The sequence below is a fragment of the Camelus bactrianus genome, chromosome 9 (genome assembly GCF_048773025.1).
Source record: "Camelus bactrianus isolate YW-2024 breed Bactrian camel chromosome 9, ASM4877302v1, whole genome shotgun sequence".
Taxonomy (NCBI): Eukaryota; Metazoa; Chordata; class Mammalia; order Artiodactyla; family Camelidae; genus Camelus; species Camelus bactrianus.
The window spans coordinates 73,475,632-73,492,458 of NC_133547.1; the positions used below are offsets into that span (position 1 = coordinate 73,475,632).

At 38.9% G+C, this 16,827-nt stretch overlaps 1 pseudogene; it reads left to right on the plus strand.

The window, feature by feature from the left end:
• LOC141578737 (MFS-type transporter SLC18B1-like) overlaps positions 1–16,827 on the plus strand; it is a 489,075-nt pseudogene that overhangs the window by 464,302 nt on the left and 7,946 nt on the right.

Here is a 16,827-nt window from a genome sequence, read left to right on the forward strand (position 1 = left end):
GCAGGCATCATTATATTTCATGACAATCTTTTAAAATCTTAAAGTCGTCATCAGCTCTGTTTTCCTGCCTCTTCACTCACTCTGTGTCATTGCCAAGAACCCAGAGACTAGGAATTATTGCTGAAAGAAACCTCCAGCACTTCTCACCGCGACGGCCTATTTGCCAGCCCTTCTGCCGATGGTGGGATTGCGTTGAGTTTCTATGACTTAATAATTACTTTAATTTCACTTCACACTGTTCTGAAGAACTCTTTTTGAATGAAGGGCACTTACCACACTCCTCGTGCTCGCCTGGAACTGACGCCGCTAATCAGAATGTGTAGAATTAAATAAAAGAGTAATTACGGTAGGCTGTGATGTGTTATAACAGATGTACCGAACAAGGCTGGATCAACTCATTGCTCAGAAGAGATGTAATTTATTAAGGCAGTTTCAGCACAGATCTTACAAGCACAAGTGGGAGCATTTAACAGGGTAAAGGAGGAGGAAAAAAAAATGCATTTTTGAAGCATGGAATTTAATAAAATGATTCCAATTATTTTATTTATTCTGTGCACTATTCAGGTGCATCTTCCTGTAGCCCTCGGTGCTCAAATCTGTTTGAATTTCCTGTCCGTGGGAAATAGGTCCCTTCTTGGTTCAAATGACCAGGAAGGAAAGGCCTCTAAGGGTAGGGAAGGGGCCACTGAGATTAAAGATGTCTCCCCACCCCAAGGGTCTGGAGTAAGCCTCCAGTCAACCAAGCTACTCATCTCTCCCTTTCTTTTAAGATGATCCAGCGGGTGCTAAGTGGAAAACTCAAGGTGAGAGCAAGTGAGACCCAGGCTACTGGAAGCAGCTGAATTTAGGAGATGCTTTCTCTTTTGCCCTAGGTCCCCATCTAGCTCCAAGCTCTGCCAGACTCTCAGGGAATGTTTTCCCTAAACACTGTACTTAGAGCTCATTAGCTAAATTAGATTGATTTCAATACAATTTTGATAGAATTTAGCTTTTGCTGTGGATCCAGACTCTTGCTAGGCATGGCGAGGAGGGAAAGAAAAGGTAGAAAACAAGGGTTATGTCTTCCCAAGGCTTATGAATAACTAACAAAGACAAGACAAGTCCATGCACTTCCAGATTTGAGAACAGATCCAGTACGCCATTAACTAATTGCTTCAAAAATAATGTCTAATTGTTCATAAACAGCCTAAGGGATAGGGTTTGTGACACTGCTTGGAGAACCCAAGTCTTGACCTGGTCTTGGGGAAAACCCTGAATGTCAAGTGATTCGCTCTCATTTAATAGGTCTGATTTGCCAAGGAGGGCCTTTAAAGGGTGACTTTTTGAGATGCTATATTTTTTTCCCCTTGAGCTTGTTCTTCATCTGTCCTCCGTACAATTTGTGTGGAGTTACTCTCCTAGGTTGTGTAGGACCATTGTTTCATTTATTTAGTCTCAAACTCATTTATCTATCTAAATTTTTATAAAATTTACAAAATCATATATATATATATATTTTTTTTTTCATGGATTAGACATATCAAAATCATATATTTTTTTTTCTTATGTTTGTCTTGGGCCACAAGTAGGCATCAAGCTTTTTGAGGATTACCGATACTCTGTATTCTTCTGTGTATCTTACCAGAGTGTTTAGGACAGTATTTGGTTTTTTGTTTGTTTGTTTCCATAGAAGCATTAAATTCACTAATTGATTACAATGAAATATAATGATGATCTTGGCTGTCTAGATCCGAAGTAGCACAAATCTCAAGTGTGGATAATGAGCAAATGTTTCTTTCATTTACTCCTTCTTTTTAATATTGTGCTGGTGATGAATGAGGCCAGAGGGTACGTGAGTGGTGTTACAAGGCACAGCTGACTACACCAGAACAAACATGGGTTTTCAATTCGGAGACCTGGGCTCCAAACACCATGGGCCTGGCACCAAGTTGAGTTCTGGAAACCCTTACTCACTCAGGTTGCCCGTGTCCCCCTCTGTAAAGCAGGCCTGACAGTAGTACTCACCCACACATGGATTTGATGTGGATCAAATGAAATAATATGTGCAAAACATAAAAAGAAGTTCTGGTCCTATATAAATAAATAGAAATTGTTGTTTATGATGATAAAATGGCGAGAATGGAGCACACATTTCAACCAGCATAAATCAGTTTGATCAAGTCCAGACAGTTTGGCAGTTTCGATAAATCTCATGGCTTTATAAAGTCTCTCCTGTTTACTTGAAAAATCATAACATTTTCCAAAAAAACAAATACAGGCCTCTTTAATTTGGGCTGCCTTGTGGATTGAGAAGTGCAGATGGTTACCAAATGGGCTGCTGGATTACTGGGAGACAGCTGGATTAATTATCCTTTTCATCAGGTTGGGCGATCTTGGCTGGAGAAAGGGAAGTTCCGTACATGTCCCATCCTTGCGTGAGCCTGCCGAGCACATCAGGTCTGAGCAGCTCGAGGATCTGCCCTCGGATCTCCTCCCTGCTTCAGATCGAGCCCTAATGGGAGCTTGGAAAGGGTGATGAACCGTTGCTGGTGCTCACAGAGCCCTCTGCTGAGTTTTGCCTTCATGCCATCCTTTTCCATTAAGGGCATCTTATTTACCTTGAGAAACCAGCCTTCTCTCAGCCCTGAGAAAAGTTATGTGACCCAAGCCTGGCCAGTCAGAATTTTGTATTATCCTGGCTCCTAGGAGCACCTGACCCAAGGCAGTCCATCCAGGGCCAAAGAGATGCAATTCTAGAACTATCAGAAAGCAGAAGCCTTACTTCTCTTTTTTTCTTTTTTAATTCAAGTATAGTTGACTTACAGTATTGTGTTAGTTTCAGGTGTACAGCATAATGATCGGTTTTTTTGTAGATTACACTCCGTTGTAGGAATTCCATTACAAGATATTGGGTATAATTCCCTGTGATGTACAGTAAATCCTTGTTGCTTATCTGTTTTATGCATCAGAGTTTGTATCTGTTAATCCCGTATTCCTTATTTATCCCTCCCTACCTCCTTCTCGCTTTTAATAATCATGTTTGTTTTTTATGTCTGTGAGTCTGTTTCTGTTTTGTAAACAGATAGATCATTTGTATTATTTTTTCAGATTCCCCATATAAGTGATATCATATAGTTTGTCTTTCTCTGAGTTATTTCACTAAGCATAATATTCTCTAGGTCCGTCCAGGTTGCTGCAAATGGCAGTATTTCATTCTCTACTATAGGTGAGCAATATTCCATTTTACTAATTATACCATGAGTATATTCATATACTCGTTTACCATATTTTATATATACTTATGCCACATCTTCTTAAACCAGTTGTCTGTTGATGGGCTCTTGGGTTGCTCTGAAGACTTCTTCCACTTGATGCTAGAAGCTGTAATTTGGAACTGCTGATAGCCCATTGTATGGGAGCATGTGCCTGAGAATGGAGCCGGTGCTGAGGAAATCAAAGCTGAGAGATAAGGACACCTCCCTGGCCATATCATTTGGACATCTGGACGTAGTGACCTATCAGCAAGTCCTTCCTTGGACTTTATATTGGGAGTAAAACCAACACACACTTCTCAGAGGCAAGTGGGATAAAAATCAAATAAAGGAGACTGTTACAGGTCTTACATACTGGAGAGTGCTTTGTCCTCCTCTGAGAAGATACCCTCCCCCCACTCCACATTGTCCATCCTTCCTAACTGGAACCACATACTTTTATATGGTCTGCTGTTTGCTCTTGAAATCATTTCACGTCCAAGTTTTGACACCCTAGTAGATTGACTTATCCTCGAGGGTCGGGTCTTGTGTTTTGTCTCCTACCTGACATGTGGAGCTGCTTAGAGTGTACAGGCTCAAAATGTATCTCTGCTGGGACTGCTGGGAAAATGGGAGTGTTTGTTTGGCTCACAGAGGATGGTGCTTCTCCATCAGGCCTGTGTATGGCTGGAGGGGACAGGCTGCTTGGCCTTAGCTAAGAATTGTTTCTCTTACGACCCACAGCAGTTATAACACGGGGACTCTGCCTGAGCTTTCCAGGACATGCCCGGGTTTGAGGGTGGGCGGCAGGGAAGGCGATGTGTAACTGAAGAGCAGGTTTCCTCATTTCCTTCTGCCTTTGCCATCTCGTCAAGACTTCCAGCACCACCTGTGTTTCCTGCAATGTGAAGGCGTCTGACTGCTGATGTTGCACCGTGTGTGGAGAAGTGGGTCAGAGGACAAGACCCCTGGACAGCTTTGTTATCCAGTCCCTGGATTAGGATGTGCATGCAAGTCCCACGGAGTCATGGCTCTTTTGGTTTCTCCCTATTGCTTTTTCCGTGAGGCCCTCAATCAGATCATTCAGGCTGGCGAAGGGACAGAGGTTCTGTCATCACTCTCCTGTCAAAGCCTTTTTCCACCCCCATCCACCACCTGCCATGGCACCAGAATAACTTCCTCCACTGTAGGCAAAAAGCAAAAGCTCTGTGCATAGTCAGTGGTCCTCCACTAGAAGCAGCTGTATCCCAGGTCCACCCCCGGCCAGGGCATTGTTATCTCAACAATCATTGTAAAATGGGCTTTGATTATTCCTTACAAAGTGCTTTTACATACACACCTTGTTAGTGCTTTATAATGCCATGGTAAGTCAGGACAATGGTGGCCATGATTGCATAGTTTGCAAGGGGCAGGGCCAAGTTTGGAAAGTGTGTCTCCTAACTTTTTTTTCCCCCCATCAAATCATTTCTCTTCTATAATATCATCTTCTGGACCAAAAGATTGAGACCAGACCCCAGCTTCCCCAGTCCTCTTCATAGCTTTCTTCTTTCGTTTCCCTGGAAGAAAACAGAACCCTCTCCTACCCTGTTCCACCTGTGAAACTTTGAGCCAGTTGCGCTGGAAATGCAACACAACCTTTACGAGATACACGAACAGGGCCCCTGGCATCTCTTTCGGTGCTGACCAACTCTGAGAGTTCCAAGGACTCAAGGAGAGGGTCACGGTGGGATGGTGTTCTAGACCCTTGGAGCAGGATTCCTCTGTCACCAGATGAATTGTGATTATTATGAATGATAAAGAGGTCCAGTGCTTTATTTTTCTTACTTTTAAAAATTCTGAAGCGAATGTTTCTCTCTGCACCATAACTGATCATTTTAATTTCCTTGCTTTTGCTATAATAAAAATTGACGTTAAAGGATGCCTGAGGCAGTGTAATGAGAAAATGAAATTAGTTTTTCAGTTGACTGATCAAAAGCATTTTATATGTGATAATAAACAGTTTATTTTATTCTTTTGCTTATGACATAATTAATGGCAAAAGTATTTTGCTGAAATTCATATTGTCTGCTGAACTCTCTTTCCAAGTTCTAGGAAAATAATATTTTTGTAATTCTCCAGACTAGACAAAAACATAAGCTTTACTGTCCTCTGTTCAAGAGAATTCATAATCTTTATTTAACCCTTGGTGATTTGCGGTTGCTATTAGACCAATCAGGTCAGGGAAAATGTTTGTCTACTACATTTCCTTCCTGGGAGTCAGTAATATTTCTGTACTGAAACTGAAGCCAGCCTACCCAGTGGGCTTTGTCATTGGACCGGGCTTCCTAAAAGCCTGATAAACTCAAGTTTGTTGTCAGGATTAAAAGGCACAAGTTTAAAAATAATGTAGACTGGTGGCACCCTAACAAACTGAATTTGAACTTTTTTTACATTTTTGACTTTGAAAAATGCATTGTTTTTTCTCCACTAACCAGGTAAGAACATGATGGATTTGAATGAATGTTGAATTGAGACTTGACCTGGCTACTAATCCCAAATATCTCCTTCCCCATGTATGAATGTGGTATTTCAATTTAATTTAGCTCTGTCTCAGTTTCTTCATCTGTGCAACTTCCTAATTTAACTTAACAATAATTGTACTAACTACTAGGAGCTTGCTTTGTGGCAGGTGCACCAAGATATAGATGCAAAGACATGTCCCAAAGCACTGCTGGTAATAACATAAAGCTGCAGGCAACCAGCATCAGTTAGCTTTTGCTGCCTAACAACTACTCTAAAATATAGTGGCTTAAAATAATAACCATTTTATTTAGCACATGATTCTATGAGTTAGATGGATGGTTCTGGTCTCAGCTGACTTGGCTTTTGACTCTGTTTTGATTTTTTCACGTCTATGTTCAGCTGGCATTTTGTAGCTGGATGGTCTAGGATGGTCTCCCTCCTATGTCTGGTGGTCGGCAGGCTGGTTAGTCATGTAAGGCAGCTACTCTTTGCTCCATGCAATCTCTTAACCTCCAGTAGGCTAGCCTGAGCTTGTTCATATGGTGGTCCCAGGGTTCTAAGTGCAACAAGAAAGAGAAAGCCCCTATATACAACATTCTTAAAGTCTCCACTTGAGTCAACATTTGCTATCATCCTATTGGCCAAAGCAAGTCACATGGCCTAGCCCAGAATCCATATCATAGGGTACTACCCAAGGGAAGGGAATCTTTGCAGCCTCTTCGGCAGACAGTCTACCACATGACCTAAATAACCGTCAATACCAAGAATGGTTGATTCAATTACATTTCATATTTGATCTTTGCACAAAGTTTTTACACATGCTGTTCATTTTGTTTGGAATGTTCTTCCCTCTTCATTTATTTAACTCATTTTCTTCCTTTAGAGCTCAACCTGAGAACTTTTCCCTGCTTCTTTGATTGAGTCAAATCCCATCTCTAAAGCTCTCATAAACACAGTATTCCTTCCTCTGTAGCCCTTCCCACATTTGCAACATGACATTAATTTGTATGGTCATCTAATCATTATTGGTTATCCCACCAGACTGCAAGCTCAAGAGCACAAGGACTTGTCTAATTTTTATTTATCACTGTATCCTATCTCACAGTCTAACAGAGTCTGTAGACAGTCTAACAGAGTGTCTGGCATACAACATGAAAGTATTCACTGTCATTGTTTTTAGATTATCTTTAATGTCTTTGTCATTGTTTTTAGATTATCTTTAATGTCCATCAGTGTCATGTAGTTGTCACCATGGAGTCTTACATATCTTTTATTAGATTCATTCCAAAGTACTCCACGGTTTCAGTTGATTTTTAAAATTTTATTGTATTTTTCTTTGTTGCTGGTAGTTAATAACACAATTGAATTTTGTCTATCAACCTTGCAACCAGACACCTTGCTAAATTCACTTAATTTTAATGCTTTGTAGATTTTTTGAATTTTTCTTATATGAAATTGTCATCCATAAATAGTGACTATTTTATTTCTTCCTTTTAAATCCCTATCTCTTTTATTTTCTTGCCTTATCACAGGACCCAGGAGCTTCATTACAAAGTTGAGTAGAAGTAGTGACACCAGGTATCCTTATTTTCTGTGTGATCCCAGAGGAAAGCATTCCATAAGTCACCATTAGTATGAGGTTTGCTAAGTATTTCCTTATAAATGTAATTATTTGTAAACTATCAAACATACATAAAATTAGAAAGAATAGTATTGTAAAATCCAGATGCCATCACTAGGCTGTAACAGTTATCAATATTTTGCCATTGTTGTTTATAGTCTCACACTTTAATTTCTTTCCTCATAAAATAATTAAGTGCATTTTGAATAAATAAGTTAGTGAATGCAGTGGAATTCTATGTAACTATTAAAGATATAGGAGGTCCATTTGTATGGACATAGAAAAATCCCTAAATGGTAAGTGAAAAAAAAAATACATACACATGCATACCCTGTTTTTGTGTTAAAACTACACGTGTGTAGGTATATAACTCTCTATACATGTATGTGCATAGAAAAAAGAAGGATATTTATCAAGCTGTTAACAGAGGTTACATCTGGGAAGTGAGAACGGGAGGAGAGGATAGACATAGATTTTTCTTTTTTAATACACTTCTGTCTTATTAGAATTTCTTTCAATGAGCTTTTGTAATTTAAGAAAACCAATAAAGGAAAATAGATTATTAAATAGCTAGTTTGTGAGCACTGAGTAAAGAATGCAATGATCCAGGAGCTAACAAGCTATGCAGAACTCATTTCATTTCTTTCATCTTCTTTTTTTAAATAAGACGATTAGACTGGTATTTCACGGGAATACAATAGATTAGTGTATCTTAACATCCTTTGACCTGGTTTCTTGTGATACCCTTGTAGACAAGGTGGGGACACGCAGTCTGAGGCATGTTCCGTCATCCATCAGTATTTATGGAGAACTTGCTATAGGGCAAGGATCTGGAGTATTGCACTAAACAAGTCAAACAAGGTCCCTGTCCCTAGAGGTCTTCCATTCCAGTTAGGAGGACGTTCAATACACAAATGAAAAATTATGTGCAGATATGTCATCTCCTCTGAAGGAAGTTAGAGAATGAGATAAAGAGCAATGAGTTGGCAACTGGGTGGTCTAGCAAGAACTCTCTGAAAACAAAAACAAAAACTGTGAGATCTGAAAGCTGAGAAGAGCCATCCAGGTGAGGAACAGGGAGAAAAATCTACCCTGAGAGCCTGGCTGGTGGAGAGGCCATAAGGAAGCAAAGAGCTCAGTGGGCTTGAGGAACAACGAGGAAATCAAGGAGGCTGCAGGGTAAAGAGAAAAGGGAGAGGCAGAAGGAAGTCAGGGCAGGAAAGGAGGTAAGTTTCAGATTAGACTGGGCTGCGAAGCCAAGGTAAATATTTGCATTTTAATCTAATTGCAACTGGAAAGCTGTTGAAGGATTTTAGACAAGGCAGCAACGTAATCATACGGCTTTTGTTTGTTTATTTTTCCTGCTTTGTTTTGATCACACTAGCTGTGTAGAGAATGGGCTGGAGTGGGCTGAAAGACAGAGACACTGGGAGGGTGCTGTTTCAAGTGAAAGAAGTTGCCAACTCAGACTAGAGTGTGGTAGAGGAGATAGATTTGTGATACCTGTCTGGAGCAGAGTTCCCCAGGACTTATTCACGGATTGAATCAGGTTAGAAAAAGAAGGAATCAAAGGTGACTTTTTGGCTTGAGAAAATGGCACGAGTATCTTTTATTGAGGTGGATAAGACTGGGAGGTTAAGTTTGAGATGCCTCCCAATATCCCAGTGGAAATATCAAATAAACGGCTTGATAAACAGATCTGGAATCTCCAGAAGAGGCCAAAATTTGAGATGTATATTTGAGACTCTTTGGGAAATAGATGTATTTAATGTTGATAATTTCATCATCCCTTGAAAAATCTGCCTCTGAAGAGTGTGGATTAAGTCTTGGCAATGTCACTCCAGGATTCTGCCATTGTTCTATCCTGTTCCACACATTTAATGATCTGCAATATGTTCTCATCATATTTGTGATCGATACTCTGCTTGGAAGAAGGCACAGGGTGCTGGGTGAAAGAAAGAACGATGAGGTAAGGCAGCCATGGGCAGGCCTGAATCAAGATGACAGGGAAATGCATACCAGCATCCAAAATCAGAGTGGAGGACTGTTAACTGACTAAATAAGACCTTCACATGTAAAGAATCACCCTGGAAGTTTGGTTGTCCAAAGGCTTAATATGAATGAATAGTGTGTTAAAGACATTTAGGCACATGAGTAGGACCAGACTAAGACTTTGGGTCCTTAGGCAAGCTAATAGGGAGAACTCCTTGAGAATATGGTTCTTGTGCAGAGACTTACAGGAGGCAGAAGAGGGAACCATATAAATATCTGAGAAAAGGAATTTCCAGACATTTGGAATAGCGAGTGCAAAGATCCTGACATGCATGTTTGCCTGACATGCTAAAGGAACAGCACAGAGGACTCTGTGGCTAGGATGGAGAGGAGCAGTAGACTATGAGGTCAAAGAGGTAATGGACCTTGCGGCCTCTTTGACCATTACTCTGAGTGAAAGAAGATGCTCTTTGAGAGCTAGGAGCAGAAGATCGACACAGCCTGACTTCTGTGACCACATATAGCTCTTGAGTTGACGTGTCACCAATCCAGACATATTATAAATGATGCCTTCTCAATCCAACCCTCTGTATGTTCTTAGAACATCCCAGGGTCTTTCCTTCCTTAGAGCCTTTCTACCGACATTTTTTCTGCCTGGATCAAATTGCTGGCTCCTTCTCGGTCTCTGCTCAGAGTGCACCCTTTTAAGAGGCTTTCCATGAACTATCTAAAGTGTTTCTTCCCACCCTCAGGTACTCTTCATCACATCCCTGCGTTCTATTTTCTTTAATAACACTTCTCACTATGTAGGTTATCTTTAATTTCTTATGCATTTTTTATGTCTCCTGTGTAAGAATTAAGCTCTGCTAGAGCAGGAACTTCACCATTCTGGATTAGTGCTGTTTGTCCAGTGCCTAGATATTGCCAGGTGCATAATAAATGCCAGATGCTTGATAAATAGTTTTTGAATGAAAAAAAAAAACCCCACATTTATTAACACCCACATGGGTTATGATAAAAAGGGAGGGCAACTCCCCTTCACTTCAGTCTTTTCTTTATCCCTCCCAATTCTGAGATTCTCTGAGCCTTCCACATGGTCATCATCCAAAAGACATTCTTGTGTTCTTAACTGCAAGTGGGACCGAGCTGAACAATGTACAGAAAGAACCATGTAGCTCTTTCTAATTTTATAGTCTAAAATCTACTGTTACAGTTTTTTTTTTTTTTTGGAGAACATATGTAAAATTGTCTAGCACAGTATGTACTTGGAACATAACAGCTACTCAAAAAAGTATGTGCTGAATCTGAGTCTATTACAGAAAAATGAATGGTGGGTAATTAAATCCTATCCAGGTTAAGGGTAAATGTATTGAGTAGTAAATTGTATTTCATCCTATGCATATTTATAGAGTGATTATTATGTATATGGTGTTTGACTAAAGGAAGTGAAAGGAACTAAGATGTATTGAGTGTTAGTATGTGCCAGGAATTATACCAGATGTCCTACATCTCACTTACTCTTAAAAACAATTATAGGAAATGGGTTACAGTCCTAATTTTAAATAGTAAAAATATATGGTTTAGGGAATCTGAATAATTTGCTTATAGACACAATTTTTTCCTCTTTGTCAGCATCAGCAGTTAGCTAATTCTGCATACTTTCAATATCTGAATTAAATAAGGGATCATTTGGAAAATTCTTTTGAATTTTAACATTTTATTTATAAAAAGTTTTCTAAAGAGTATATGTTACTTCCTCATCTTAACAAATCCAGGGAAATATCATAACTTACATGCTCTTTGGAAAATTGAGGGTCTTATAAGGTAGTTGGTCTACATTCTACACATCATTTTTTTCATTCGAATATTATATATTCAAATTCATAGAAAGTTTTTAAATCCACCATTTTAACTTGATAAAGTAAATATATTTATTAGAAACAAATAATTGATAACAAATTTAACAATAAAACACAAGATAGTACCAGCAAAATCAAGAGTAAAATAAAGATGTTAGCTATCACTATGGTTATTCAACATTTGGGAGTCTCAGCCAATGAAATGAAAATGAAAAAGAGATGAGAGATAAATATTGAAAAGAGAAGAGCCATCATTTTTATACGACATGATGGGCCACATGCACATCTCAAAAATAAACCAAATGAAAAACTATCAAGACCAATAGAAGAATCCACTGAGAATATTGGACTAGTACAAAAGTAGTGCTTTCCTAAATTCCAGAAACAATCAGTTAAAATAATAATAATAATCCACATTGACAAGAATAATAAACAAGAAATAAATACAAGAAATTATTTCAGTCAAAACGTGACTTTCAAGAAACTTTTGAAAACCACAGGAAAAAAAAATTTATCTGAAGCTTTTTATTCTCTGTCAACAGTTTTTAGAAGTAAAAAAAAAATAAAAATAAAAAAATCAACCCTGCAATCACTTCTTGGAATTGTTTTGATTTGTCAACAATTTAAACTCTGACTAACGTAGTTTGTGTAAAGAATGTTACAGCTTTGAGTGTATATGTGTGTGGGTGCTGATAATTTTGCATTTTCTTTGGGGGATTGGAAAAGGAAAACAATTCAAGCTGAGAAAATTATTCTTAAATACTCATTTTTATAAATTTTATTAAAGAATTTTGTTAAACCATTGCCCCCCAAATACAAGATCTCTACAAGAAAACCACAAAATTTTATAGTATATCATCTTTACAGTTTAGAAAATAATGGAATGCCATGTTTAACTCCCTAGTGAGAAGAATTAATATTGTTCAGTTTCCTCTACATCAATCCTTATATTGCATACAGTTTCCACAAAAATGCCAAGACCCTTTAGGGGGTATCTTTTGGGGAAGTAGTGACTCTTACATTTCTGATTTGTGTTCACAACTGCAAAGTCCAGAAAAGGACAAGTGACCATGTTGCAGCTGGATGTGTCCTCAATGCCAGATGAGAGGTATTGCCTTCTCCTTCTGCATTTCAGGAGGTTATTTGGTATAATATAATAACTAAATAGAAATAATAACTAAATATGAGTAGAAGCTGCAGACAGGCAAGTAGCATTAGGACTTCTAACCATGGAGAAGTCTAAATAAGCTGGTCTAACACCAACAAAAAGATACTATATAGGGAGAGGATTGTTTCAAGGGCCACACTGGTCTCGAGTCTACAGGCAATGGGATGGCAGAGAGGAAAATCCAGGAAATTTGGATCAGAGACTTGCTGTGTGATCTTAGGTTAGTCACTTGCCCTCTCTGAGGGTCAGTATCCTTATCTATGGAATGAGAGGAGTGATCCAGGTAAATATATTATAAGATTTTCTCCAGAAACTTAGGATTCTCTGGAAATGACTCTGGGGCCGCCTCAGGGGACAAGAAGAAAGCTGCCCGGAGTTCTGTGGTTCCCCACCCCCACCATGTCTACCAAGGTCCAATCTGCTTTATATTAATGAGGTTTCTATCAATAGTTTTTCTAGAAAAAAGTTCCCATGTGTTCAAAAATATATAAACTAAACTTAAACCAAATTCCTTGATCTAAATAATGAGAGTTAACATATACTGAGTATTGGCTTCTGTTCTTAGTACATAACATGTTTTATATCATTCAGCTCTTACAATAACCCTATAATGTACCTATTCCCATTTCACAGATAAGGAAACTGAGTCTAAGTCACTCACTCAAAACCATAATTTTTATATGAGAAGTGGCTGTCTGATTCCAGAGGGTGGTTATGATGCTGTATTTGCCTCCAAAGGGAAGGCAGGAACGTGGATAATTTCTAAGTCTCTTCAGATTTGAAAGTTTGTGTCTATATTTGCCATTCTATATATGTTAAATAAGTGTCATTCAAGATGCATTAATTCAGTCATTCAATAAATAATTTTTGAGCATTTATGGGCTAGGGTTTGGGACCCCTGAAGCAGAGTGGACCCCTGCCTTCATGGGGCATCCATTGCCAAGTCAGCTGTGGGCACTGCCCAGGAAACTTGGGTAGCTGTGAACAGAGCCAGTGGGTGTCCCATGAGCTCTGCCTTTTATAGGCCTGCTCCTCATCCTTCAGTGACCACGTTGCCCAGTTCCTGAAAGCACAATTAATTTTTACTCACTTCCTGACTGCAGTACGTGTCATCTGTCATTGAGACTACCAGACCACTTTGATGGGCTGCAGAAGCACTGGGGCAGCTCTGGGGAGGTCAGAGTTCCCTGTTAGGTCATAGTTTCTGCTTGGAGGCAAAGATAAAGCGATTTGGAACTCCCACAGGAACAAGTGAAATGAATGGGGACTAGTGGTCAGGGAAGAGGGACTGGAATTTAAAATCTTTGGAAATGTCAACAGATCCAGGAAAGTCTCCTCAGCCCAGGGTTCTCTGAGACTCACCTGGAGGAAGATGATCAATTCTAGAAACATCAGGGACCACCAGGTACTCGACATAGATAAACAGACGTTAATGAGGCAGATTTAGTTAGATGATTTTATAAGCACCGCCATGTAGATCTATCAATGGGGAAAAAAATGCATAATTAAGCTCAGGTTGAAGATAATTCTCCCGCAGCGTGTACGCCCAAGCTTTATTCAGTTATTTGGGGAAAAAAAATCTGATGAAATGTAAAATTACTCTATTTAATCTGAGTTTCTCATGTAGTGTGTGTTAATATTTGTCTTCTTTTTTACTTAAGTGGCTCTGTGGTTGAGTTTGCAATCACATAACCACTGAATATGCAAGATATAAACCACAGGCAATTCAGTGATATCCAAGGCAGTAGGGCTGCCTTGATTAAGCTGGTGTATTATTAAGATGATAAACACAGCCCAGCCCAGCCCAGCCCAGCCACTGAGTAAAATATGATGTCTGGCTGAGGGTCACTTTTCCAAGAGACAGCTAGAGCCCTGGGTGCTGTGAAGGAGTTGAGAGGCAGCACCCCCCACCTGAAACCTCCCTGCCCTGTCTCCTTTGGCACTCAACATTTTGTTTTTTGGAGACACCAATTAAAATATAACTTTGTTACGGGGGAAAAAGGAAGAATCACAGGAACAACTGAATGGAATTTCCCGTTCTTCTTCCCACCCTTGTGGATGGCTCCTTTTCCATTGCCTTCCAGAACTCCTTTCCTTCTGTCTGACCCTTGAATGTTGGGGCTCCCAAATTTGGGTTCTTAATTCTTACTGTCTTGCTTAACAGTGGGAAGTTGACACCCTGGCTCCACTCAGAAAATAGAACCCATGCCAGATCATCCAACAGAAGACAAGTTAATAAGGGCAACTGGTAATAAAAGGGTGGGGAAAACTGCAGAGCCAAGGGGGGGAAGTTGAGGCAATCCAGAAAGTAGCAACAATGGAAAAACTCCATGGAAGCAGTTGGCACTACCTACGTCCCAGGGCCAGGGCTGCCCAAAGAAGCTGGAGCCACAGAGCGAGAGGCAACCACTGTGGGAGAAGTGACCATAAACAGACGTGGAGGCACCAATACCCTGACTTTTCCCTTCTCCGCCTTCCTGTCTCCTCCAAGGTCTCCCCCTGGGAGAAGCCAGTAGTCAGTGACACTTGGGAAATTGGCTACAACTAGCAGGTAAGGGGCAGAGAACCAATGTGAGAGTGAACAGGAATTGGGAGTTTGAGATTTGCAGATACTAACTACTATACATAAAATAGATAAACAACAAGTTTCTACTGTATAGCACAGGGAACTCTATTCAATATCTTGTAGTAACCTCTAATGAAAAAGAATATGAAAAGGAATATATGTATGTATATGTATGACTGAACTTTTGTGCTGTACACCAGAAATTGACACAACATTGTAAACTGACTATACTTCAATTAAAAAAAAAAGAGTTAACAGGAAATAGCCAGCCAATCGTCTACCTCACTCACTCACCGATATGGGGTGATGAATTCCTATTTCCAGCCTAGACCTCTTTCCTGAGCTTCAGATGCACACGTTCACCATGTGTAGACATCGCCACCTGGATCTCCGCCCAGTATTTAAAAGTCGACCTGCCCAGGACTAATTCATTATTTCCCAAGAGTCACTTCTTTCTTTTTGTATCTGTATCGTCCTCAACCCACCTCCTCCCACCAGCCTTTTCATTGTGATTAGATTATCTAGTGGTTTATCTATCTGTTGATTTTTTTTAAAAAAGAAACAATACTTTGATTTACTTAATAATTGAACTGCTTTTCTGGGTTTTGGCTCATGTATTATGCTTTTATCTTTGTTGTTTCTAGTCTGCTTTCTTTTCTTTTTTTGAGATGGGAATTTGTTTTTATGGCATCATTTTTATTGATAGAAATATTTAAGGCTTTGTAATTTAATTTTTTTTAGAATTATGCAATTTTGGTTTATATTTCAACTTTCACTTGAGCATGTTAAATGGAGTGTTTTTAAATCTCAGAGAGGTGGACTTGTTTTTTTTTAATTTTACTGTTAATTTCTTAGTTTACTGAAAGATCTGAGAATGTTATTTGTATTCTTTTTATTGTATGGAAACTATTATCTTTATGAAATGATGTATCTTCAGTTTTCATGAACCATTCATTATGCATTGATAGGAAAGAAAAATTCCCTGTTCTTCGGGAGTACATGTCAATGTTTACTCTCAAGATCTGATCTTTCTTATGTTTATGCTATTCAAATCTTTTATATTGTTACTTAATTTAGGTCACTTGGCTACTAACAGTGGACTGCTGAAGCCTTACATTATATAAGGTTTCTATCTATTTCCACTTGCATCTCCAACACTGAAAGCTTGAAAACAAGCACTTGCTTAGTGTTGAGCTTTCAGGTTAAATAAATTATGACATCCATTCAGTAGGACATGTTACAGCCATTAAACTGGATAACGAAGAAAGCTATTTTTATTTTACAGGATATACTATTGAAACATACAGTCTACATTTTGTTAGAAAGCATTCTTCCAGACAATCTAAAAAAATCTACAGTGCTTAAATTTTCTGTAAGAAATACGTATTGCTTATTTAATGAAAGAAAAGAAAATCTTGAAACAAAGGCTGAGTTCAGTTCCGCAATATTTATTAAGTGTCTAGAAAAAATGGGCCAGGTGTTGTGCTGCAGGGGTGAATGAGACATAATCTCTTCCCTTAAGAAAGTCACAATTTAATACAGAAGACAGATATATTTTTTAAATGACTGTAGCATACAACAATAGAATAAATAAATTGTTATCCAGAAAAGATAGTGATTAATTCTTTTCTTTTCTTTTTTTAACACATTTTTCCCTTTGTCTTTAAGAAAAAAAAATTTTAAAATGGAGGTACTGGGGATTGAACCCAGTACCTCATGCATGCTAAGCATGTACTCTACCTCTGAGCTATACCCTCCCCTAAGAGTGATTCATTCTTAATGCAGTAAGAATTACTTAATGAGGGGGCCCTTCATAGAAAAGATAACTGATGAGGCAAACCAGAGTTGGGAAAACATACCCTTTTCCAGCTAAGCCCACAAATATATAT